Below are 27,086 nucleotides of genomic sequence, written 5' to 3' on the forward strand. Positions count from 1 at the left end.
GTTGGATGTTTCAGCCCAGCCATGGCTCGTCCATACCCACATACAGCTCACACATGGCTCAGAAGGGGATTGAGACCCAGCCTAGTCAGTCCCACATCTACCCTGTTTCTCCATAACACCAGATGGTGCTGGGATCTGAACCGGCCTGGTGCATCCAATCCCAGCCCACACTAGTGCCTCAGGTGACTGCAACTGTTTCCTAGATAGAACGCAGCCCCCATTCCAGCACATACACCCCTTGGTGGGATCCTCATCCCAGCTGTGGCATCCCAGATTGGGACTGTTCCTAGCCGTAAATCACGCACCTGCACGTGGTTGCTCCAAGGACCATTAGGTGCCAGCCTGCTAGACAAGCCGGAGCTTATCTTTTACTTGATAGGTGTTCAAAGCTCAGCATTATTAAGGGATTGGAAGTTCTTCAAAGGAAGAGTTGCTGGTATTGGGAATCTTTAGGATTGACTCAGATCCCAGAAACAGTGGGGTCACTCTAGAGCTATCTCAGCAGCGATTCAGACGTCCAATACCCCAGAGCTCCCCGGCCGGGCGGCCAGCAGGCTCAGCCTGGCGCCAAATGGCGCACTGGCCACCCGGGCCCAGCCCGCCATGAGCCATGGGCACATGGCGGACTGGGTTCGGGATCCGAGCTAGACGTCCTCTCCCACAGCCCTCGGCTCGCCTCTGGCAGCCGGAGATTAAATCCTGCAGGCCTAAGGTTGCGCCCCTCCCCAATCCCGTTCGCCCACCACCCAATGAGGGTGGTGGGTGGGTCCCGGACATGCCCAGTCACGGAGGCCTCCCCCCTCGGCATACTCACCCCAGAAGGAAGCAGGCCGCACCCAGGCATGTCCGGGCCCAGCCCGCCATGAGCCATGGGCACATGGCGGACTGGGTTCGGGATCCGAGCTAGACGTCCTCTCCCGCAGCCCTCGGCTCGCCTCTGGCAGCCGGAGGTTAAATCCTGCAGGCCTAAGGTTGCGCCCCTCCCCAATCCCGTTCGCCCACCACCCAATGAGGGTGGTGGGTGGGTCCCGGACATGCCCAGTCACGGAGGCCTCCCCCCTCGGCGTACTCACCCCAGAAGGAAGCAGGCCGCACCCAGGCATGTCCGGGCCCAGCCCGCCATGAGCCATGGGCACATGGCGGACTGGGTTCGGGATCCGAGCTAGACGTCCTCTCCCGCAGCCCTCGGCTCGCCTCTGGCTCAGAAGGTATTTTGATACCTGCCGCTCACAGCAGAAAGATGTGTTTTTCCAGCAGAACATAAATAGACAAAGGGATGATGTGGGTTCTGGAATCTGAATATTTCCCCATATGGAGAGGACTACGTGGCAGGTGCTGAGGTCTTAGAGGGCTCATGGAGAGCAATATGCAATGACTGGGCAGGAAGGGAGCTGAGGAATGTGGACCTTGCTCCACTCCTCTCCCTTCTTTGATCTCTTGCTGGTGCTTTCCCCTTCTCACCTCCACTTCCTGAATTCATCTGGAAGCCAGAGAACAAGGGAGCCTGCTGAGAGACGTGCATTCTCAGGCCTGGGGACGAGGTAGGGAGGAGAAAGGCACAAAGTAGACCGGGGGAAAGGCAGAGCTATGCAGGCCAGTGAAGAGATGTTTTCTCATCGTAGATCAGTGGTTCTGAAACTTTTCTTGGCCATTGAATTACTTGACTTTTATTTCTATTTTAAAATTTTTTAAAAATGCAGATTCTTGGGAAAGCCTTCCATCTACTCCAGAGATTCTGATTCATTAGCTCTGATGTATAACTCCTGAAGCTGCTTCTTCAAGCTTTTAAACATTTCCTCATGGGATCATGCTCTGAGAAATCTTTATACTGTTTTCAGAGAAAAAGGATCTAAGGGCACCAACTTTTAAATCAAATTATTCTCTTTGGGGAGTTTTTGTAAGGGAAGGTAGCATCATGAAGGATTATGGCTTATCTGTCTTTCCTCAATTTATCTATCATCTATCAATCTGTTAATAAAGACCCCAATGTTAGTCACAACTGGGTCTGAATGTCCACTCTGCCACTTAATATGTGACCTTAATCTCCCTGTATTTCTGTTTCCTAATCTCAAAATTGAGTGTTAGGATCCAACTCACAGAAAATTATAGGATTAATTGCAAGAAAAATAATAGCTAGTGCAATCTGTGGTGCAACAAAGGTATCTATTTTAATATCCAGCTGTCATCGCATTGTGTGGATTGACTGTCATCCATGTTGGACATTTCCATTGGATGTGGTACACAGAGTGAAAGGCTGCAGTAGGATCCAGACCAACAGTATAGAGAACTATGTGCGCTTCAGTCATTTGTAATAATAATACAAGTAATGACTTCATTCTTGGACTGTGAAGCTTTATATGTAACCATGGGAAGGAAATGTCAAGATATGAGTCGGGATCCTCATTTACCTTCTCCTACTCATTATCTTATCAAAAGACATTGATAGGGATCAGATTGAGGAAAAGGGGTACAGTAGGCCAATGATCCCAGCATACTTCAGTAAGAAGGATGAAAAGCCTTTACAGTAAGCAACACTATTTTGGATGTGTTCTTGAAATATTTACTGGAGAAGTTGACTTGTTAAAGGATGCTTGGAACTAGGACCCAAGCTGAGTTCATGTTACTGACTACACAGAAAATATGGCTCTTTTTAAAATATTAATGTTCTGCTTTATTTTATTTTTTAACTTTATTTTTTATGACATTTACATAGTTGTAAATAGTTGTAATAGTTGTGAATGTAGGGTGGGAAGGGTTGAGGATTAGAGGAATATAGGTGAAACCATTGTTTCTGAATTTTCTTTTTCTTCTTCCTGTATATGGAGAAAAGGAGGAGATAAAGGGAGAAGCAGCCCTAGCCTCAGTGCCCAGGGATGGGGAATGGCTACCAGATATCATCCCGGCGTCCCCGATGTGGAGCATGCTCCAAGTGTTGTGCTTAATGGTTTCTATAGTTCTGAAATGCTGTTGATCTCGCCAGTCCAAGGATGAGGAAATCCTTCCAAGGTCCATTGGCTGACATAGTCCACCTTAGAGTCTCCATTCACGCAGATATTTGCTTATTAGTGTTTGGCTGGGATAGTTGACCAATCTGTTCTGCCCTCCTTCTCCTTCCTCTTATGGTACCAGATGTCCTCTGAAGGCCCCAGTGGGCTGCAGTATCCTCCATGAGCATCTAGGCATACTGTCCGCTGTTCTGTCTAGGCCACTGAGGAGGCCCAGTTCTGATACATGCTGCCCACACAGACCACAAATCCTGTAATTCTCCCCATGGTTAGAGTTCTGAGTCCAGTGGTTGTATCGGGAAGAGGGGGGAGAACCTCAAATAAACCTCATCCAAAGTGATCCCAGACCTGACTCTTGCATGTGCTTGCCAGTGCTGTGTCCGGGTCAGTCTGTCACCTGCATCAGCCTGTGCACACTGGTAGTTGTAATTGCTGTGTCAGTTTCATTTCCAGCCCTGTCTCTGTTATGTAAACTGGGAGATGCTGTGGCCCAGCGTGATCCTGCCCACCGCACAGCCCTTACATAACACCAGTGGGAACTGTAGCCTAGTCAGAGTGATCCCCCCTAGCAACTTCCATTAGGCCAGCCCCCAGCTCTGGTTCCTGTGTTTGCCAGTATGTGCAGCAGACTGATCTGGTTTGTCCCACATTCCATTCAGCTTTAGTATACATCAGTGGGTATTGAAGTTTAGCTCAGCCCAACCAACCCCACTATCCAGCCCACTCTGATGCCGGCGGGTGCCACTACCTGTCCAACCAGGCCCACTCCCAGCTGTGGTTCTCATGTTCACCAGTTGGAGTTACAGCCCATCAGAGTGGTATCCACAATTTTCCTGTGGGCCCATTCCCAGCCCCAAATCTTACACTTTCCAGGCGGTTCTGCAATCTAGCTTGACAGATTTGCCCCCAGTGCCAGCATTCACCAGCTGATGCTGCAGCAAAGCCCAACCAGCCTGCACTTACTCTAGCTCATGCATGCACCAGTGGATTCAGTCGGTTAGCCCAGCCTGGCTGTCCTCCTAACCTAGTTCACCTACAGGCCAACAGGTGTTATAAACCTGCCGAGCCCCAGTTCTTATGCTCACAAGTGGAGCATTGGCCCAGCAGGTATGCCCCCTGCCTCCCCCCACACACTAGGGGATCTTGCATGTGCTGGTAGGTGCTATGGTCCAGTCTGGAATGGCATGCCTCACATTGGCATTTCACGGCTGGTATTGTAGCCTGGCTTGGCCTGATCTGCCCCCAGCTTCAGCTCCCTGCTGCTCAGAGTCCTCCAGCCTGGAAGGCACAGCTTGTATGTCTCAGTGACAAGATGGAAAGACTGCACGGAAGAAAGCACCTCTGTATTTTTAAAGGGAAGGGGAGTTTTCTTTCCTGAGAGGAGGACAGTATGGCTGAGCAGCTCAGGATGGCCAATGCACAATACAGGGAAGTAGAGATCTATACCATTCCTTCCCCAATAGTAGGGAAATAAACAAACGAAGCAAAATCACCAAACTTTCACTGTTTTGTCACATTTCAAATTTTATTATTCTATTGCACATGATCATAATTGGAGAAAAAAGTTTGGATTTCAAGGTGAATCATTTTGTTCCTGATACTTTTAAAATCACTGGCTCTCAACTAGCTGTGATTTGAGGGGACATTTGATAGTGCCTGGAGAAATGTTTAGTTGTATCAGCTTGGGCAGAGTGAATTCTGTGGCATCAACGACCATGGCAGAGGTCACAGGAGCTGCTAAACAGTCTACCACATGCAGCACAGCCCCTCCTTGACAATGAAGAGCTAGGAAATTCAGAATGTGCATAAGAACAAAACTGAGCAAAATTGAAAATATTTCTGAACATGAATGGGCGCTTGGTGTAATTGGAGTCTTTATCAAATACATGGGTTCAAGGCCTGATTACTCTCTCCATTCCAGATTCCTGCTGACAAGTACCCCAGGAGGTAGCGAGTGATAGCTGAAGTAGTTGGGTCCCCTTGATTGAGTTCTTGGCTCCTGACTTCGGCCTGATTTTGGCCTTGCCCTGGCTGTTAAAGACATTTGGAGACTGAACCATCGTGTCTCAAACCTTCTTTCAAATGAAACTAATTTATTAACTTAAAATCACATTTCTAAACATTTTATCTGGTTATTTCAAAACCCATTTCATGAGCTTCATGATTCCATCAATTCATCCATTTTTCTCGCAGAGCTCTGATAAATGTGAGCAGTCCTAGGAACTAGGAGCTGTTTTGTCAAGGCCTTGTGCTGCACAATGAGGAGACTTACTCAAGCCATCAATTACTGACTATCACTTGGTTTTGAAGGAAATTTGATCAATCTTGGCCAAGCCTATTCATAGAACAGTGAAGTTTCAAGGGGAACAAACAAGAAGTTCCACTGACAAGAATTGTGTCTTTTTAAACACAAGGAGGAGGTACAGATGGTGACATGTGAGGGAAGAAAAACTAAGTGCAAAAGTGTAATCCGAGTAGAAGAATGTGATCTTTTTGTAAATTAATTTTGTTTTGAGCAGTAAATGAAGTTGTCATGACTACATAAATATATCATCTTATTTCCCCTTTGTGTCATGCAGTTATATTCGGGCTATTAAAAGTATCTGTAGCATGAATTCCCTGTGAGAGTAAAATACATCCTTTATGTTTTGACCCCTCTCTTTCCAAGTATTCTAGACATGGACTTTTCTAGCATCTTTGGGGAAGGTTTTCAGTGCAATATATTTTCTGATATCAATTTGGCTGAAATTTACCTTGGCAACTACTCCTTCTTTGTGGTATAATAACAATTTTCACATTTAATACTTCAACAGCACTACCACTTGCACATGCACTGTCATAAGAAAAAGTTCTGCCCAGAATCTCCATGTCTTTTGTTGATATTACCAGGTGTTTTCCACAGTGGACTCCACCTCCTTCAGGACAGAAAGGACAAGGAAGCAAAATTAGACGTAGTGTCTAAGACACTGCTTGGGAAGGCCATACTGCATATCAGTGCCTGCATTCAAGTCCAGGCTCCTTTATCCAATTCAACTCCATGCTAATGCAGATCATTGAAGACAGCTGGTCATTCTGAGGTACACGGGTCCCTGTATTTCATGCAGGAGAGACCAGATTCAGTAACCAGCTCCTCTCTTGCACCTGACCCAGTCCTGGCTATTGCAGGAGTGTCGAGTGATGGACCTTTGGATAGTTCGTACCTCTGTTTTTGTTTCATTCTCTCCCACTGTCTCTTCACCTTTCAAGTAAATAAAATTTAAAAAAATAATAATATTGCAGCTTGATACATTCAGCGATATCATGCATTAACAATGATTCCTGAGGTTAGCTAAGTAAAATAAAAATCCTTAACATCAGTTCTACTTTTATGGAAATACTGATTTTAGAGGTAGGGAAAAAGTCATACCTGGAAGAAAATCAGTTGAGGACAGGACTTCATTATGAAGGATTTCAATTGAATTGCCCTTAGTTGTCAAAAGAATTATAAAAATTTTCAAAAAAGTTAAAATCTATTTTTAAAATGTGAGCTTGAAATTATTTACATAAGGTTTCATTTACTTGGTTTAAGTCCATGCTTAGAAAGTTCTTCTCCTGGGACGGGTTTGGTGACTTAACAAGCTAACCCTCCTCTAGCAGTGCTGGCATACCATATGGATACCAGTTCATGTCCCAGCTATTCCACTTCCAATTTAACTCTCTGCTTATGGCATGGGAAAGCAGTGGAGGATTTCCCAGATCCTTGAACCCCTTCACCCATGTGAGAGACCCAAAACAAGTTCCTGCCTCCTGACTTCAGATCAGCTCAATTCTGGCCATTGTGGCCATTTGAGGGATGATCAGCAGAGGATAGTTCGTTTTCTCTCTCTCTCTCTCTCTCTCTCTCTCTCTCTCTCTCTCTCTCTCTCTCTCTCTCCTCTCTCTGTGTGTCTTCCATTCAAATAGAAGTAAGTGACTGTTTAAAGAAAAAGAAACAAGTTCTCATTCAGATAGTATATACAGGAATGTGTTACTTTTCACATCTGGACCCCATTCTAGTAGAAAGCATATTTTTGGATGGCTTCTTTTTTTCCCAGCTTTTTAGAAAATAATGAATTGATAACAAGAAAACAACAATGACAAGTCCAGAATATATATATATATATATATTCATATACACATATTCATACATATTCATATATCCATAGATTCATATGTATTCATGCTGTTATTAAGACTGCAGACAACATTCAGTGGTTCCAACTCTTAAAAAAGAGTGACAAATCTAACAGTGACAAAGTTGGCCCTCATACAACACCCGTGTCATCTGATGGATGGAAACTCTTGGGGCTGCAATTTCCCCTCTGTTTCCCCTATCCTATCCATCACCCTTTTATTCCAACCTTAAAATGTTGCACCAGTTTTCTTGGCTGATTTAAAGTTCTGCCTGCCTGGAATTCTTTCCATGATCAATATAGTGGAGCATGCCATCACCAACCCTGCACAGTGTCACTCATTCTTTTCACTGACCTCTAAAGGGTAATCATGAACTCGGCATTCTTAGTGGAGGAGGACTCAGGCTAATCAAATTTATGCTTTTGATTAACAAGAATGTACAGAATGTCTGCTCTTGGCAGGATAGCTGATATTCACTTATGAAGGGTTTGGGGGGGAGAGCTTTTTATAATTATCTGAAAGGAACATCAATTGTTGTTAATTCAGGAAGTTCTGAGAAGTCAGTTGTTAAGTGAGGCATACATGAGCCTCTGAAATATGCCTGTACTAGATATCCCAATGAATGATTGTGTAATACTTGGTGCATTTTCACATATTCTATTTACAAAAGATGAAGTCAGTCTGAGAGGAATTAGAGAAAGCTAGCACAAATTTCCTTGAAGAAACTTTTTCCCCTCATTTTCTGTTTGCTTTTCATTATTTTAAATTTGGCCTCACTGAAGGAAGTGAATTTTTCCATTTCAATATAATACCGTGGAGATGAATTTCATATTCTGCAGTAAGAGGATGTCATACAAAATTGTCAGCGAAGAGCAATTCGGTAGACTCTAGTCCACTTTCCTTCCTCTCATGCATCCTTTTGTAACGAAGTTTCAAAGCTAGGAATAAATTTAAAAAAAAACAGGCAGATAAAAAAATTATGAATAGGCTATTAAAAGGAGGCCAGCTCATCCGTCGACTGCGTTAGCTATTCCCAGTTCCTGCAATGCCAGCAGTGGTAGCAAGTGGTGACCTACTGAAGGGGCTATGAATGACAGAGGGAAAGAATTATTTTTAACACCTGGTAGAGAATGTGCGATCTGATGAAACTGGTCATCAAATGAGATCATTATGTATACCTGAGAGATGGTTGTTTATTAGGAGCTGGCACTAACATGCCAGCCAAGTGATTGCAGGCTCAGAAGGAGAGTTAGCCCTGCTATCAAGCTGCTAATCCCAGAGCCTAACCTCCAGCGTTGCTCCCTCCCCTTATTTCCCTTCTGTCACTAACTTTGTTCCAAATCCTTTGATACCAAACCCTGCATTTTTAGCTGTATATCTGTTCAGCTGTGTTTCTTTCTTTTCCTTATGTTGACATTAGCTATTTTTCTCCAAGTTCTGAGTTTCATTTATATTTTCTATTGCATACAAAGCGAACAAAGTAAAAACGGATCCACCTATTTAGGGAGAGAAGCCTGAAAATTAATGAGTCAGAAACTTTTCAAATAAAATAATCCTGCAGGCTGTATGTTTAAGCTACTACCCAGAAACTCTGAATGTGTTATAAAATGAGAGAAAAACGAATGACATCAAATGTGTGTTCAGAAATCAGAATGATTTAGTGGACTGCATGGACGATTTGACAAAGTTGTTCCTATTCTTTTTCAAATTCCCCTTGGAAGACTTAAAAAAAAAAAAAGACAGAAATTCTGTTTTCCAGTGTCTGCATGCCTTATATACAGCAATGCGCATATAATCTTGTAAAAGTGATGGATGCCTTGAAACCCACTCAGGGATCTCATGATACAGTTCTTAGACTCCTTCAGGACATACCCCCTAAGACAAAGTTCATGTCAGAGCAAGCTTGTAGGTTATCCAGGTGTTTAGATTCCCCATCCAACCACCCTCAATGCATATTGCTAAAATACTGATACACTTCTTAAAATAATTAGATATTTCTGAAAGTAATTTTACTGATTGAATAGCATCTCCTCCAAATGTCATCCTGCTTGGAAATCTCAGAATGTGTTTCTATTGAGAAAGAAAAGTCTCCCCCCGCCCCTTCCGGTTTGATTAATTCAGGCAAGGTAATATTGGGTTAGAGTGTTTCCTAAAATCCAATTGCTGATAGCTTTAGAAAAAAGGTCATGCAAAGACACAAAGAAACACATGGGAAAGAAGGCCATCTAATGACACACTAGGAATCATCCTGGCACTTAGGGATTGTAGTAAGACAGAGATTGGACTGGCACTTTACAGGCCAAGGAATGACCAGAGTCACTGAAAGGCACCGGAAGCCAGGACAGTGGCATAAGACAGGTTCTTCCATAGTTAATACAGGAACAATGAACCTGGTAGATTAGTTGGTTTGGATTTATAGCCTCTAGAATCAAGAAAGAACACATTTTTCATCTGTTTTCAGCAATCCATTCTGTTGATATTTGTTATGGCATCCCTTGGGACCAAACACAGCTGGTTACTGGTATTTGCCTATATTTTTTTAGTCAATATTGCCTTTAAGGTTGTTTACTATCTCTTCCCCTCAATGACTATTCTGGTCTCTTTTCATTTCCTTGTCAGACTATCTCACATGAGTATTCATGCTGGACCTTCACAATGCCACTGTTAGTCCTTGTAATGTTTCTTTAAGAGTAGTTTATGTTGAGAAAATCTCAAACCTGCATTAACACAAACATCATTTTTATTGTTTTAAAAAACAAGCCATGTTTCCCATGCTAAAATAGCTGCTGTTGAACTTGCAAGAAGCTGATTTTTAAAAATCCAATGAAAAAATATAATGAACTTCCATTTAAAGTATCTAATAAAATGGAAGTTTGTTCAACACAAACAATGAAGAAACCTTGGAAGATAATGTTGTTGACTTCCATACTCGGAAGTACGCAGTGACACAGGAAGATAACTCGGATTCTACCAAGGATGAGCTGTCTAAAAACAGTTGCCCACAGAGACCTCTTAGCTATCCCATGGGATTTGTGAACTGGCTCCTAACAAACCTCTTAGCACATTTACCAGCCATTACTTAGTACTTGAAATACTAGAGCCCTTGATTATTCCATGAATGGAGTTAGCGTTTTATGCTGCTATCAAAGTGTTTTCAGCAAACTAGTTATGCTTGGAAAAAGTGCATCGGTGTTGTAACTAACCCTGACATGTTGTCTTTAGCAAGCTCTATGCTTAAGGAGGTGGGCTCTCGGCCCTGAGAAATGTTCAGTGCCAGTCATTGTGGGAGGAAGTTTGGATATGCAGTCTGAAATGGATATTTCCAGTTCTGCTTACTTTCATCTTCAAGAACTGCTTACCATAACTTTGAGTTTGTTAGGAATGGGTGACACTTTATACCACTATGTATAATCATACCCTTAGGCTAGAAGTAACTTCTGTTTTAAATACCCATTCTGATTTCCTCCTGGAAATTACCATTCTGTCTCCTTGGTTCTTTACCAGCTACATGGGAAAGAATAACACATCTATGAATTGAGAGGGTTAATTGGGATAATATATTCATTGGATCTTAAAAAAAAAACAAGTATCCTGCAAATTTATGTGAAGAAAATACGTGCCCTTTGAAAGAGTAACCCATCTCTTCAAAGGTATACTGATGGGATTCAGGAAGAAGCTATAAACAGAACTGTAGTTGTTGGTGTTCAGGTCTAAATATGCACTTGGGGGAAATAAGACAGGAATCTGTGAAGCCGCATTGCTTAGTCACATAGGAAGCATGGTGAGGAAATGCACTATGACTCAAAACAGTTTGATATATATATATTGCCAGTTGGAAAGGGGCCCAAGGTGGTAAAACTAATGGACTATAGAGAGTGGCCCATTGAGAAAATATAAGAAAGATAACAAATCTAAGAAGAGTGAAGTGCAAAGGGAAGAGCGGAAGAGGAGTAGGGTAGGCAGACAGACCAGGCAGGCAGGGTTGAAAAGTGCAGTTAGGATAAATGCACTCTAAGATAGGTATACTGCAGAGGCTGGGGAAAGGAAATGGTAGAAGGATTTCTTTAGGATCAATATTGATTCAAATCTCATGTCTGTGGTTCGAGTACAGTGCATTGTCACTCAGTTATTTCATCCTCCTTAATGTATAAGATAAAATGTGGGTAGCAACAGTCTTCTGGGATGTTAGATTCCAGATAATGTGTGCGCATAAATACCTAGCAAATGCAATGAGTAATGAATGCTGATTAGCTTAATAAAAAACTAAGGGGAGACATGACCGAGGAAACGTGGGTTATGTTTGCCTTCAGTTATTTTTTTTTTAACCTTTTAAAATTTATCTTATTATTTATTTGAAATCAGAAATCAGAACTATAGAGAGGGTAAGAGGGGTGGAAGGAGATGGGGAGAGAGATACACACATTGGCTCATTTTCACAACATTCCAGTGCTGTGCCAAACCAAAGCCAAGAGGCTGGAACTATATTCTGGTCTTAGCCTGGCAGGGGCTAAGCATTTGGATCCTCTACTGGGGCGTTTCCAGGCATATTAACAGGGAGCCTGAGTGGAAGTGGAGCAGCTGGTACTGGACTGTAATTTGATATGGGATGCCAGCATTGCAAGCCATGATTTTAACACACTGTGCCATGATACCAGTGCCTCACTTCTCAGTTTCATGGGACAAGGGGTTAAAGTGGTTCTAAAACTGACTAATGGCTCTTGATTTATCATTTACTGTTTCCTCCATTAATCTCACAAGTGTTAGAAAGGTGTCAAAACACTACATGTGGTTCCTTAAATTTAAATGAACTGGGCCATATATATATGTATATATATATTTTATATAAAACATAAAAATATATGTTTACTTATATATGTTTATATATGTTTTATAAATATATTATATATATGGAAATTGTTTTGTTTATTTGAGAGGCAGAATTATAGGGTGCACATGAGAGAAACAGAGAGAGAGAAAGAGAGAACTATCCATTCTTCATTTTCCAAATGACTGCACTGGCTTGGGGCTGAGCCAAACCAGGAACCAGGAGCCAAGAACTTCTTCCAGATCTCCCTTGTGAGTACAGGAGCCCAGTCACTTGGGATATTTTCCAGTGCTTTTCCTGACATATTAACAAGAAGCAAGGTCAGAATTGGAGCAGCCAAGAATTGAACTGGAATCCAAATGGTATAAGATGGAAGGTCAGGAGTGCATTTGATTGGAAATAATCTATGGAAACTGATAGAGATTTGGAAGGTGGCTATCAATCCCAGCTGTTTGGGAATGACATCTCTTTACTATTAGTAGAGAGTGAAAAAAGATCAACTTCTTCTCTTGTCAGTGCTCAAGTTGTCTGAAGTAAATGAAAGAATCGTGCATCATTCTTCATGGGATCCCCATTTGAGGAAGGGTTGGTGGGGTTTGAGGAAGGGGTTCTTCAGAAGGATTCTGAGGAAGAAGAATCCACTGCCATCCAGAAAAAACCCTGGGATCTCCGAGGAGAGCGTGGGCATTCAGACTCCTCTTTTCATGGGCAGGGCAAAGAATGAGATGGATCCAGAAATAAATTCTTTTTTTTTAATTATTTATTATTTAACTTCATTAATTACATTGTATTATGTGACACAGTTACATAGATACTTGGGTTCTCCCACCCCTCCCCAAACCCTCCCACCATGGTGGATTCCTCCACCTTGTTGCATAACCACAGCTCAAGTTCAGTTGAGATTCCCCCATTGCAAGCGTATACCAAACATAGAGTCCAGCATCTTATTGTCCAGTCAAGTTCAATGGCTTCTTAGGTATCCAGAAATAGGATCCAGAAATAAATTCAAGAGCTATATTCATCCTTGTCCTGGCATGTGCTTTGCTCTAAGGAACATGCCTGTCATTTTCAGAATTATTATATATGCTTGACTTCCAGGATTTGTTCTTGGGATAGTTCAGAAAAGAAGGAGGAGGCTGGGAAATGATACCCATGGCACTCTTTGTGTCACTGGTGGAGAGCTTCTACCGGGAACATGGCCTGGAGCCTTTCATGACTCATAAGTTGAAGAAAGGACGAGGCAGCGGCTCCTGGGAAGCTGATGACTTGTCATCCCTTGGCAAACATGTCATAAGAATAGTGTGTGTGGAACACCTGCACACATCCGGCATACATCCTTCCTGTGGGTGCTCCCCGCCGGGGGAGCCGGCTCGCTGAAATCAGCATAAACCAACAGCAGGTACACTGGGAGACTCCTCTCCCTCAAGCTGCAGCGCACCACCAAGGGTGACCCCTGCTGCTTAGAGGTTGGCTTTTGGGGCTCTTTGAAATCCTGTCTTCCTGACCTTCGTATCAAGGGATTACATATTGAATGATTTCAACAGCTTTCTTCTGAGAAGTTGAAGAACTTTTGATCAGTGAGAAAAGAACCATTGTACCCTCAGGCACAGGATTCCTGTGATCTAAGAGAGGCAAATAAACCAAAAGTTTCCACAAGGCCACAGTGTGGGAAATCAGGTCTGCACTCGCCACTGGTTCTCTGTGTTAAGTTGTCAGTAAGGATCTTAGCTTCTTATATAAAAGAAACTTCTTTGACTGGGTCGAAATGCAGAGCGGCTTGTTCTGGTCGGCGCTCAAGTAATAATAATTACACCATTGATTAAGCTCATTCTTCATGTCAAGCGCTCTGAAAATACTTTTTAATACTTCCCACCGTCATGCAGGGTAGTGTTATTTCTGGTCTTTGTAAACAGAAACTGATGGTGGAAAGGTGGAGTGACTTCCCTAAATCCTCTCAAACCTACTTGGTCACAAAAGCCAAGCTGTGAAATCAGCTCTACCCAACTTTCCTCTGAAATTAATTGACTTTCCTATGGAACCTCTGTATCTCTTATTCCCAGGGAACCATGTGCCTCAAACCCAAGGCCAGAATAGAACCCAAATAACAATGTCCTGTTTAGAGCATCAACTGCTCCTCTGGGCCTAGGTTGTCCCAAAGATGCTCCTTTCCCTTCCCCACCCTCACATCACCCATTCAGTGACTCATCAGTGTTGACTGACTGTCTGCTTTGCCCTGGGTAGTGGAATGCAGTGGTGAACATGGTAGTGTCTCTCCTCTCACACAGTTTGTTGTCTGATTGATGATAGAATAAGGAAACCACTTCCTTTCAGAGTGATCAGTTGGGAAGATAAATAGAAGAAGTGGACATTATGAGAAGTGATTGCGGTGAGGAGAGGCAAGTGATGTCACTTTTTCAAGAAAACCTCCCCTGAGAATGCCAGCCACTTTGGCTAGAAGAAGATGGATGAGAAAAGCCGGTCACAGGAAGAGACTTCTAAGCAGGGAAGAGCATGTGTGAAGACACGTAGGCAGGGACAAGTTGACAGTTGTGCACTTGCTGTTTTTTTTTCCACTTCCAACACCTGTATTCTCCACTATGGTATAGGATTCATGGTCAAGGGTTTACCTGCACCTAGAGGGTCATAGCTAGGAGCGGCAATGTGGGTGTCAACCCCAAGGCATCAACTCAGGCATCGTCCTTATGGTTCTAGGGACCTGCTGTAAAGACGGTCTTGACTGGCCACCTCCATGTGCCAGTCACCGAGGACATGCCTGTTCGTGCTTGAGTTATCAAAAGGAATGCAACGTGCTGTGGGAACCTCTCTCTAAACAAAAATAACTAACTTCACTCTGAGTGTTTAATGAAGGAGGGGAAATGACCTATTAGCTTCCTGTATGTTTTGCCATGGTAAATTAGTTTCATCACTCACTAAACAGGGAGGCTTTGGGTGAGGCTTACTTTTAGCTAAGTGCTAGGGGAGCTATACCCTGTATGTATACAGAGAGGCGGATGTGCGAGTTGGAGCAGCAGCCCCAGGACTTCTTCAGCACGCAGAGTTTAACACACAGAAGCCCTGTCATTCACATTATACTGTTTATGCATCACAGTGTACTCTGGGCTGTGGCAGGATGGGTGTTTTGTGTTGTGACACAGGGCTTCCTGTTTCCCCTTTGGGGATGCTGAGGCTCAGCTAGAGAAAGTGCTCTTCTAGATTCCACAATGAGTAGGTGCTGAAGTTGTAACTAGAACTCAGGGCACAGATTCTTCTTTGCTTGATTTCCTCTGCTTCCTCAAGTAAAGTTGGGGGCAATAAAGCCCACGCTGGTGTGGGCATTCGGTGCAGTGGTCTTGTCACCACTTGGGATACCTTCATCCCATATAGAATCATCTTGTTCAATTCCTAGTTCTTCTGCATCTCATCTAGGTTCCTGTTCATGTGTAACCTGTGGGGGAAAAACAGCTTATGGCCCAAGTAGTTAGGTAACCTGACCCTTCATATGGGAGACCCATAGTGGTTTCTGGACTCCTGGCATTGACATGGCTGAGCCCTGGATGTTGTAGGTATTTGGGGATTGAACCAGTGGATGGAAGATCTGTCTCTCGTTTTTGACTTCTCTCTTTCTGTGCCTTTTAAGCAAGATGAGAATAACTTAAAAAAAAAAAGGCTTTAGAAAATTCCCCTGCTGAGAAGCATGGAATGTTTGACACACAGACACAGGTGTTACATAACCCAGACCCTTCTGTGCTGCTTCAGGGATTTGGTATCTGTCTCTCTATTCAGCAGAAATATCCTTCCCCTACAAGTTCATAGGCCTGGCACATTCCCCTCTTAGATCTCAGTCCCGAAATCCCCTTACCACACAGGACTTTCGGGGTCCACCCATCTACAGTAGCCATCCCCTCTCCCATGCCTGCCCATCATGCTTTGCCACATCACCCTGTATGTTTCCTGTGGGATACTTGTATAATGAACAAGTAAACCTTGTGAGTGTGTGGCTTGTTGTCTGGCCCCAGCAGCACACAGTCGGCTCCTTGAGGACTGGGAATTCTCACTTGCTACTCTTCCCTCAATTCCCATACCACTGTGTGGCACACACTAGGTATACAATAAAGACCCCAGCCAGGAACATGAGACAGACACTACTGTATAGAGCCATCCTAAGGCTCACAAATTGGGAAAGAGGAATTGTTACATCCTGGCCTTTCTACTCTCCATGTCATCTTTCTAATCTCCGTTATGGGCTGAACTGTGTGTCTTCTTCTCCTCTCTCTCCCCTTCCTTCCTCTAAATTTTATGTATTGAAGTATAATCCAATATGATTCTTAGAATGTGGCTGTGTTTGGAGATAGGGCCTTTACAAGATGCAAGTAAGTGCATAAAAATGGACCCTAAACTGATATGATTGGTATCAGACATAGACACATACATGTATAGACAGATAGTCATCAAAAAATACAGGGAGAAGAGGGTCACTGATAAGAAAGAGAGAGACCTACAAAGAAAGGACCCTCTCCAACACCTTAATCTTGGGCATCTAACCTCAAATTTGTGAAAAAAAAAGTTCTTATTTGCATCAATCAGTGTGTGGTGCTTTGTTCCAGTAGCTCTGACAAAGTGATATGAGCTCTCCAAGCCTTATTTTAGTTTTTGTTTTACCTTAACATAGGGATAACCATGAATACTACTATTACATGAGAATTAAATGACGCCAGATGAAGAGAAGAATGTAATATAGTGATGAAAGCAGAAATCACTAAAAAAAATGAAGCACAGATTTTCTCCTAGCTTCCTAGTCTTGACTTTCTTCATACATCACAGTTAACAATATAATAATCCTGGCAAGTTCCAAATAGGAAATGATTTAGAATTATTCACACCCACATATAATTTTGAGGTAACCCAATTATGGCCTTAATTAAATAGCAATAAGTGCTTGTCACATAAATGAATGGATCAATGAACTTGTAAACATAGTGATTGCACTGACTTTTGTTCTCTTATCAAGTAATTTCCTTCCAGTTCTATAACATAAACAAGCACCTAGCTAATACAGAGGGATAATTCCCATTACAATATAAAGAGCATATTAATCTTGTCACCTTTATCTGTGCCATACTTTTAAATGTGAGCCAAACCATTCATCCCTGAGATTAAGTTGTAATTCATTTCTGAAACAAGATTATATGCCAAATACCACAAATCAAGCCTCTCTTTGTCTAAATTTCAACCCCTCCTTCCTCCCAGAAGAAAATCACAACACCTAGATGTTTCAAACCAGTTCTTGAACGCAGAATTACAACAAAGTAGGACATTTTCCAGCCTATATTTTCTGGAAGAGGTTGCTGCCAGCACCAGCTCTTTGGGACACACAGCTTTGCATTTCCTGTTGGAACGCCTGCTGCATTATTTTGTCTTATGGATGAGAAAACACACACATACAAACAAATATGTGTCAGAGGAAGGAAACTTGGAGATTGGAAAGACTCCTTAGTTTATGGATAAACATGCACTGCTATTATTAACTTTGTAGTCCTTCAAGATCATTTCCATAGGGCGGTTTCTACCTTTAAGAATACAAACACCAGGAAACGTACATTATCTTTGGACACACCTCTAGCTTTAAAAGCTCTCTTTGCTGGCTCTCTATCTATCTATTAACACAGAGAATCTGCATTTTGCAAGTCTCACATTTACCAACAGCACCTGCAAGGAAAGACAATAAGGTACAACTCGAGAGGCCATACCATTCTTCTCAATAGAGCAGGCTCTTTCTGTATCTTCACAAAAAGAGGAATCATCAACTAGGAGAGAAGAAATGCATTTTTCTTGCCACTTGACAGCATGTGGGTCCACACAGTGTTTACAGTCCAGCTATTATTTGCTTTCAGAAGATGCTGTTGTTAGAATCACTGTAACCAAGAAACAGAGCAACCGTTTGGTTGCACATGCGTATCTCTTATCTGCTGTTAGAACTTTCACAGACCTCCTTTAAAGACCCAAATATTCTCAGTGAGCAAGTCCCTGTCAATTTTAAATAGCAAGCAAAAAGCTGGTTTCACTTGCTGGTTTTGTCTGGATTTGTGGTGCCATCACCAGACCAAAAAAGATGCATCTTCTCATTTGCTTCGTTTGTATTTTTATTACAACACTAATTGCCATCATTACTATTATTACCACTCCTAATAATAATGTCTTCCTTTTAAATGCAATATTTTGTCTTGAAATATTTCAAAGTTGCTTGCAAACTGTTACGCAGATTATATATGGATTTCAGTCCACTCCACACAAACATACCCACTTCCTATCTTAGGGACCACAGCTGGATGACTAATTGACTATCCTAACCTGTGTTGGCATGGATGTGGAGAACCGGACAAGGTGTACTCTTATCAGCTAGCCACTGACCATGTGCTTACAGACCATGCAGGGTCAAGTGGAACCAATTGGTTGTTAATTGTGGGTCTTGATCAGAACAATGATTTGTCTTCTCTTTTTGGACTAAAACCTAAATTAGTTAAAGACACAAGTCCGTAATTATGCTTTTTCTGTCAATGTTAAAAAAAGAAAAACTTCTGAAGCCTTGTAAGTCAACATCTTTAAATTGGGGAATTAATACTGTTGATACTTACATGCTTTCAGAGCCATTTACTATTTGTGAGGAGAATAGTAAGATTTCCTAGAGTTCAGTCCAACTTTGTGTTGCTTGTTGTTGTCCTATTCATTTTCCTGAAGACCAATATCCTTGTTTGACTTTAAAGTTCCACTACACCATCTTTTTTTTTTCTGTAAGGCCACACATGAATTGCAGCTTTTCTTTTGTAATAGTCTACCTATTTATTTGAACTTCAGAATTATACAGAAGGGGGAGAGTGGAGAGAGAGAGAGAAAAGGAGAGATCTTTTATTCACTGATTCACTCCCCCAAGAGGCTCCAACAGCTGGGAGCTGGACAAGGGTGAAGCCAAGAACCCAAACTTTCTCCAGATCTCTCAGATGGGTGCATATATTTAGGACTTGATCCATTTTCTTCTACCTTCCCAGTGACATTATCCTGGAGCTGGATCAGAAGTGAAGTAGTTGGGACAGAAAGCAACACGTTTATGGAATGCCTATTCTCATAGGTGGTGTCTTTACCATCACCAGCTCCTGAGTAGTATCTCAAACTTTCAAGAATTCTATTGGAAGGCATAAAAACTAATCATATCTTTTTCCAACACTTCTCTACTCCTCTTATTTGGGCAGTGATCAGGTTTTTGTATCATCATTGCATTGTTGAGACTCTAGATCAGCAATAGCTCTCACTTACACTCCATAGCAAACCATCAATAAATACCATGGATTCTCTTTTTGAACAAGGCTCTGATAGCCCTGGTTGAGCCCCTGCTACCATCACAAATGAAAAATCAAGAGAGGCCTAACTACTCCTATAGGCTCCAATAATCCTAACTGACATTACATTTATTCCTCTTGCTGCTTCTCAGACCTGTCACAGGACAATACCTCCCAATATCTCATCTGGTCTTGGGCAACTTTCCCTGGACTGAATTGGTCATATATATGGATAATGAACCTGAGCTTAAAAAAACAAGCATCATTCTGCCAATACTTGGATTAGCTATTGACTTTTGAAAAATTTTTCTTAAGGAGGCCTTCATTTAGTTACACTACTAAAGTTATATAAAAAAAACTTGATATCAGAATTCATTCATTAAGATGTTTTTGAAGTGAGAAGGGAAAGAATTTAAGGAGTAGCAGACTTATAGACGGAAAATGCTGTTTGCTTTACTAATTTTTAGGAAACCTTGGAGATTGTAGGTAACCTCAGATTTCAATACACAACTTCAAAGTCAGCTGTCCTAGAGGTGAGGTTGTAACATTAAATGCCCAAACTCAAGTTCCTCTTTATGTCCTGGCATAATACTTGTATTATGTAACATTTTGAAAAAAAGTTAGATATGAGGGAGCTTCAAAATGTTCATGAAAAAATGTAAAGTACCAAACCTTCAGGGCAAGAGTACCAGAGAATTTCTATTTATGAGTTGGTTTTGGTGATGCGGAAAGACTTGTTTTTGCACTAGCTATCTTATTTTGCCTGAAAGAAGGAAAGCAATGAAACATTAAAAGCTGATTTGCTGGTTCCCAATTCCCCATGTTCCTTCAGACTATTGAGCCTTTGAATTGACATCCCTGAACTTTTCAGATTCAAAACTTTGCCAGGTTAGAAAGAAGCCTACATCATTTCTCCTCTGTACTTGACCTTAAGTCACCTCTCTGACTGGTTAGACAAGCTTTTGCCTGCACAAAGAATACTCCAAGCTTCTAAAATAGGAGGGAGCACCTGGTATTAAATTAAAACATCATTGAGAATGCAGTTTGTCATGTGACCACCTGGACTTGGGAACATCACCTGTGTCCACTTGTACAAGAGGAAAGGCACATAAGCTGAAGCCAGCTGATTCTATAAAAGTCCATTCTATTTGACATTCAGACTTATTCTACTGTTACCTCTGCCCGTAATCTCCCAGCAGGCAGTACCTTCTCATTCCGAGCCTCTGACACACTCTCTTCAACCCACTTTGACTACATGCTCACAGTTCTATCTGTTTGCCTGCAATTCTGTGCTCCCTAGTACTCTGAGGTCTTACCATCAAACGCATCAGGGGTGGGGGACATCCCCTGATCACTGCTTCCTGCAAGATTTCAAAACAAATCACTAAAGAAAAACGCCGATATTTGCAACATAAAATGTAATCCTGTGGATTTCAAGCACTATTAAATATTTTGAGATTATTCATAAACATGGGGGGGAGTTGTACAGTTTTATTTTGCAAAAGGCTTTTCAGATGTATTACTCAGAAAAGTGTGTTTTATTTTATACCATTATGTTTTTAGCACAACATTAAGTAACTACTATGAGTAATTTTATTTGCTTGCCCAACTGCATTTAAATATATTTTAAAAAGCTGTGCAGTTCAGAAACTTTAATTTGGTCGAGTCTGAACCCAAAACCTTTGAAGCAATGATTGCAGCGTATTTTAGTTATAAAGTCTAAACAGCGAGAGGCCAGTTAATCCAACAATATGCTCCAGGAAAAAAAAAAAGAAAAAGAAAAACATCCTAACCAACTGTAGTCTTTCCTTTCATTACATTGTATATATTTCTAGTAATATTATTCTCTGGGGCCAGTTCTAATTTCAAACAGAGTTTCAAACATGCGATCTCTGGAGGGGATTAATTCCTAATTCCTCCAGGCTGGACAGTATGTCTCTAACAGATGTCAGTGATAGACTGATGCACTTCCAGCCTCTTTAAGAAGCAACTTGAGATGGTTACAGCACCTAAGCTCTTTGGAAATTTAACCATCTCCATGTGCTTGTCTTCTGTTTTTGTTTTTTTTTTTTCTCCCGAGCAAACTGTCAAATTGATATAATTCAGGGTGATGATGAGTAAGAAGAAATCCCAAGTCCAGTCCAAAGGAGCAGTTACTTCCTTTTTTCCTTCCTAACAGTTGTTTCCTCTCTTCATTACCAGCAATGTCCTTAATGCACTTGGAAACCACAGCCACCTCCCCATCTACATGTCTCTGACACTTAAATCTTCATGTATACACCATTTCTTAATAGCCACTTGGATCCCAAGCTCCTAGCTATGCAAGCAGCACATAGCAGATACCTGAACAAGTAGATATTGCTCTCAACACAAGTAGGATCAATAATGATCTCACAAGCTTGCCAGGTGTCTGGCTTCCTACCACCAAAGATCCTCTGCCAGTGTCTCTCTTTGTTCTTCTTTCCTTTGCTCTTCTTGGGCTTTGTGTCGTAATCGCAGAATGCTGACTCCTGCTATAGAATTATGAATAGTGCCATACCATGTGATGGGGAACAGGAGGCCCACTTGTTTAAAAACATTCACTTTTGGTGAATAATAGACAATAAAACAATTATTCAGAGAAAGAAATGATTAACACTGGAGGGAACAGGTTTGTATTAAACAAACAGGCATTTGAGACCAACATTTGTGTTGGAAAAAGACTCAGCTTTGTGTCCTGGCTACCTCAGGGGCTTCATCAAGAGAAGCAATTAGAAACAGTATGGGCACGGAGCCCCAGCCTACTACGCATAGCTGCTATGTTTGCAATCCGATGGTTTTGGAGAAACTGACTTTGCTATCCCTCTCAACAAAAGCACAGTCAGATGGAACAGAGAACCAGGACAAAAATATGGAAATCACTTGATTATGCTGGGTGGACACCAGCATAATAAGAATGACTTATCAGAAGCAGCAGTGAGCAGAGCTGATAAAGAGTGAACAGAGCCATGAAAGGGCAGCTTCATGGTCAAACAGGGCAAGTCTTTGAAGTATGGGGTTTTGTCTGGAGAATAGCACACAAAGATTTGAAGGCACATGTACTTGTCTTTCCAGTGGCAATTCTGTCCAGCAAAGAGGCTTCCCAACTACTCAGAGAAAAAAATAGCTGTCTGAATTCTAAAAACTGCCTTCCTTCTTCTATTTTAGTTTCCTCATCTCTGAAGTAATGATATCACTCCAAGGTTATCAGCTCTTTTCCTAGAAGCACAGTGCACACAAAAATACACAGGTTTTTCTAATTCATTTATAAGGGGCTCACAAATACTCTGAAATACATTGAGTGTCTTGAAAACAGAGGCAACTAACAACCTTTTTGGATACTGACGTAAGTTTTCTATTCCAAAAACTTTTCGAAAAATGAATGAATGCTTTATGATAATGAAAGGATTTATGATAACGAAATGCTACTACTAAACAGAAAATTATTATGATAGAGTACAGTGCGATACCCTAGTGCCTAAATCCTCACCTTGTATATGCTGGGATCCCGTAAGGGCACTGAATTGTATCCCAGCTGCTCCACTTTCCATCCAGCTCCCTGCTTGTGGCTTAGGAAAGCAGTAGAGGATAGCCCAAAGCCATGGGACCCTGTAGTCTGGTGGGAGACCTTGAAGAAGCTCCTGGCTCCTGGCTTTGGATTGGCCCAGCTCTGGTCATTGTGGCTACTTGGGGAGTGAACCAACAGAGGGGTGATCTTTCTCGCTGTCTCTCCTTCTCTCTTTAAATCTGTCTTGCAAATAAAAATGAATAAATCTCTAAAAATTATTATGATAATCCTAATAATATACAATGTGCAAAGTATGGCCCCCGAATCTGTCTTTCACTGGAACTGCCTTAATCAAATATTAAGTAGTCAAGAATTCAGCATCTGGAAATTCTCCTCCAGAAGGTTTTGGGCATATCTAGGCATCTGCAATCTTAATATAACAATCCTCTCTTAGTTCTTTTATATAATTTATAAGGACACAGTTAAAATTTAATGCATTTATTATAACAAATAATGCTGTGTGCATGTTTTTCTACATATTATGTTCTACTCACTCTTCAGTTCCCAGAATGAACCTACATTTCATGCCCCACCATTTTATTTATTGTTTACCTAATAGGCAGAGACATAGGCAGACAGAAACAAAGAGTCCCATTCATTGGGTCATGCCCCAGATGCCAGCCGCAGTCAGGGTTGAGTAGGGATGAAGATCAGAGGCAGGAACTCAGTGCATAGGATGATGGAAATCCCATTTTCAGCCACCACTACTGTCTCCTAGGCTCCACATTTTCCCAAAAGTTGGGGACACAGAGTGGAACTAGGAATTGAAGTCAGATACCCTGATGTGAGACATGGGCAACTTAACTGGATTCCCAATCATTAAGCCAAATACCTACCCATCTCTTTTCACTTCGACAAACTTTTTCAAAAGATTCTCTTCAATGTCAGAACAATGTGTATCGTAATTATACTTGGGGCATGGAGACCAATTAAAGTATGTGTCATCATGTCCATGCACTGAGTTCATATATTTCATTATTTGAGAGTACTTGGGATTATCCAGTGTACAATAAAATGTGAAAGCAAGCTAAGTAAAGACAATAAAGGGTACAGCAGCATGGCAAAAGCAATTGAACTATCGAGGCCATTATGTTATGGCAGAGGAAAAAATCAGTGTCCATGATGAATACTTAAGTTGTTGAAAAGTTTGAAATAGAAGATAAAGAAGGAAGTCAAGCACTCAACATAAATTTGAAAATTTTCTACCCAAGTGTTGTCGATATGCAGTATTTTGCTCTTCATTTGAGAAGAACAATATTACTTTGCAGAATTATTTGGTTTTGAAATATGAAACTAGATGTTGTATTTTACTATGAGGAACTCTGAAGGGATAGTAAGCAATTAAGTAGATTTGTTGTAATCTCTAGCCAGAGTTAAATTATAGCAATAAAGATCCAAGAAACTATTTCTTTTCATCCTATATGAAAAAAAAGGAGATTAAATCTTCACCAAATTTATCTTTAGAGACAGTCACAGCCAGTCACAAAGAAATTTCATATTGACAAATAGAAAGACTTTAAGTCTAATCACCAAAGCCTGAGAACTTATTAAAATATCAAATAGAAAAAAATAAAACTGAATGGTGAGGAGTAAAGAAAAAATTTGTTAAAAACTCCCCCATTTAAGATTTTTATGAGATGAATGGCTCAGGAATCACCTGTAGTTATGACAAACTCTGGCTAAGCATTGAGCAGGTTCAAGGAGAGGACACTTAGGGTCATCTCAGACAAAGTGTGTTCTCTTCAAGAGAGCAAGATAAACACTTGATAGTTTTTCCTTCTTTCTTCTTCTTCCTCTTCTTCTTCTTCTTTTTTTAAGATTCATTTATTTTTATTGGGAAGGCATATTTAAAGAGAAGAGGAGAAACAGAAAATTTTCCATCTGCTGGTTCACTCCCTACATGGCCACAATATCCAGAGACGATCAGATCTGGAGCCAGAAGCCAGGAACTTCTAGGTCTTCCATGTGGGTGCAGGGACCTTCAAGGCCTTATGTCATTCTCTATAGCTTTCTCAGGCCACAAGCAGGGAGCCAGACGGGAAGTGGAGCAGCCGGGACACAAACCAGTGCCCCTATGGGATCTCAGCTCTCTCAAGGGCAGGCTCAACCAGTTGAGCCATTGCCCCGGGCCCTTGATAATTTTTCTAAGGAAAATGATGCCAAGGTTGCATTCAGGGTCGTATGTAATTAATGCACCATTAAAGAGAGCTGAATACACCCTACTTCAAAGATTGTCATACTCCTCACTATATGCTCCTGGTCTGAACAGGTTCGGACATAAATTGCTTGTTTTCCTTTTACAAAAAAGAAGGACAATGGAGAGATAATGAGACACATGTAAAGAAAATAAAAAAGGCGATTTAATATGCACTTCTCATACGTTTGCTGCTTGCAAATGCAGTGGGAAGGACTGATGGTGGATAGCAGTTCCTTCTCCTGTTGTGTGATTAAAAATTCAAGCGGGGCACATAAAAAGAAAAATAAAGTACCAGAAGGAGATTATTCCGTGGCTGAACTGAATGACTTCCTTTTGGCACATAAACTGTGTTTTCTTGTGAAATTCATTTTGGCTGAAGTGGTGAGCCACAGCTGCCAGACAGGCCTCCCTTAGTGAGGTGTAGTGGATGGTTCTTCAAGGAACACAACCACATGAATGGATTTGTTCTGCAGGCATGGAGCCCAGTGCCTGCCCCGATGCCAGTGTTTCTGCTGTGACCTGCACAGCATGAACTTGAAGAACTTGAATGAATTTGAAGAGGGGACAAATGTATAATGAGCAGATACAAGACAGAGAGAAGTTTTTGTGAGTGGCTGGCCGGAGGGTTCCTCCCTCTGTGAAGGAGAGGAATAACTCAATGGTTGTTCCTGCAGCTTTTATTCACCTGATATCAACTTCATTCACCTATGGATCTTTCCCATATTCACCTGTGGGTCTTTTGCTGCCTGACTAATCACTGTCTCTCCCAGGAGATCCTCAGGTGGATCATCTCACGCCCAGAGAGGTGGCAAGCAGAACACACGGCTAATTACCCTAGCAATGTGTGCTGCCTGAGGTCCTGCCTTGCCAACAACCAACCTTACTGACACAGTATCATCCCTTACAGCTTCCACTCTCTGACAGCTGGCACTGGTCTGTTACCATCCTTCTCTGGCTGCTGATGGCTTTCCCTAATGACCTCTGACATTTGAACCTGTTACCTTTAAGAACAACACTCGCTTGTGAGGGCTTCAGTTTAGCTGAATGCTGCCTTGCATGTGCAATGGCACCCTAGCACAGTTTTGTCCTTGAAACACTTAGTCTCTGCCTGTGGCAGTTTCTGTATTCTTTTATACATCACTGATATAGATCATTTATGCACCTTGCCTAGAACACTGAGTTCTTGGTGAAAGAAAAAGAAATTGAAACAATCTCAGGCAAACTAATAAAATCTCAAAGGGATATGCAGCCATTATAGGATTAAAGAGAAGCATAGAAAATAGGAAGAGGGCCTAGTATAGTGGCTCAGCAGGCTAATACCAACTGCAGCGCTGGCATCCCATATGGACGCCACTTCTACTCCAGCATGCTCCATTACCAGTCCAGATCCTTGGTTGTGGTAAGTTAGCAGAGGATGGCTCACATCCTTGGGCCTCTGAACCCATGTGGGAGACTGGCTCCTTGTTTCAGATCAGCTAAGCTCCAGCCATGGCACACATTTGGGGAGTGAACCAGTGAGTGGAAGATCTCTTTCTGTCTTTCCTTCTCTCTGAATCTGCCTTTCAAATAAAAATAAATAAATCTTAAAAACAACAGGAAGAAAACAAAAAAAGGGAAATTCTCTCTCTAAGCCTTCCAATGACTTCAGAGCCTGATTCAACTTAAAGTTTCATTGTTAAGTATGATCTCACAGAGAGTGTATCTGTCAGGCTCCCAGTAAAAATATCAAGAGATTTGCCTCAGTTTCTGTGAGGAATGGCAAATACGAGCTCTGCTGTCTTTAAAAATGATTAATTTGTTTACTCAAAGGGGTAGAGGAGAGATGAGATCTTCCATATAGTGGTCATTCCCCAAATTCCTGCAATAAACCAGAACTGGGCCAAGCTGAAGGCAGGACCCTCAAACTCCATCTGGATCTCTTACATGGGTGGCATGGGTCCAAATACTTGGGCCCTCCTCCTCTCCCTTTCTCAGGAAAAGGATCAGGAAA

General features: G+C 41.8%; 1 long non-coding RNA gene across 1 annotated transcript in view; it reads right to left on the reverse strand.

Moving 5' to 3' along the window:
* LOC131483101 (uncharacterized) overlaps window positions 1-20,466 on the reverse strand; it is a 33,978-nt gene extending 13,512 nt beyond the window's left edge. Inside the window, exons 1-2 of the long non-coding RNA XR_009247514.1 lie at window positions 20,392-20,466; window positions 17,730-17,894 (exon numbers count right to left, since the gene is read on the reverse strand). This is a non-coding gene — a long non-coding RNA (uncharacterized LOC131483101). The remainder of the gene's footprint in view (window positions 1-17,729; window positions 17,895-20,391) is intronic.
* Window positions 20,467-27,086: the final 6,620 nt, after the last annotated feature.

This window comes from Ochotona princeps, chromosome 23 (genome assembly GCF_030435755.1).
Source record: "Ochotona princeps isolate mOchPri1 chromosome 23, mOchPri1.hap1, whole genome shotgun sequence".
Lineage (NCBI taxonomy): Eukaryota > Metazoa > Chordata > Mammalia > Lagomorpha > Ochotonidae > Ochotona > Ochotona princeps.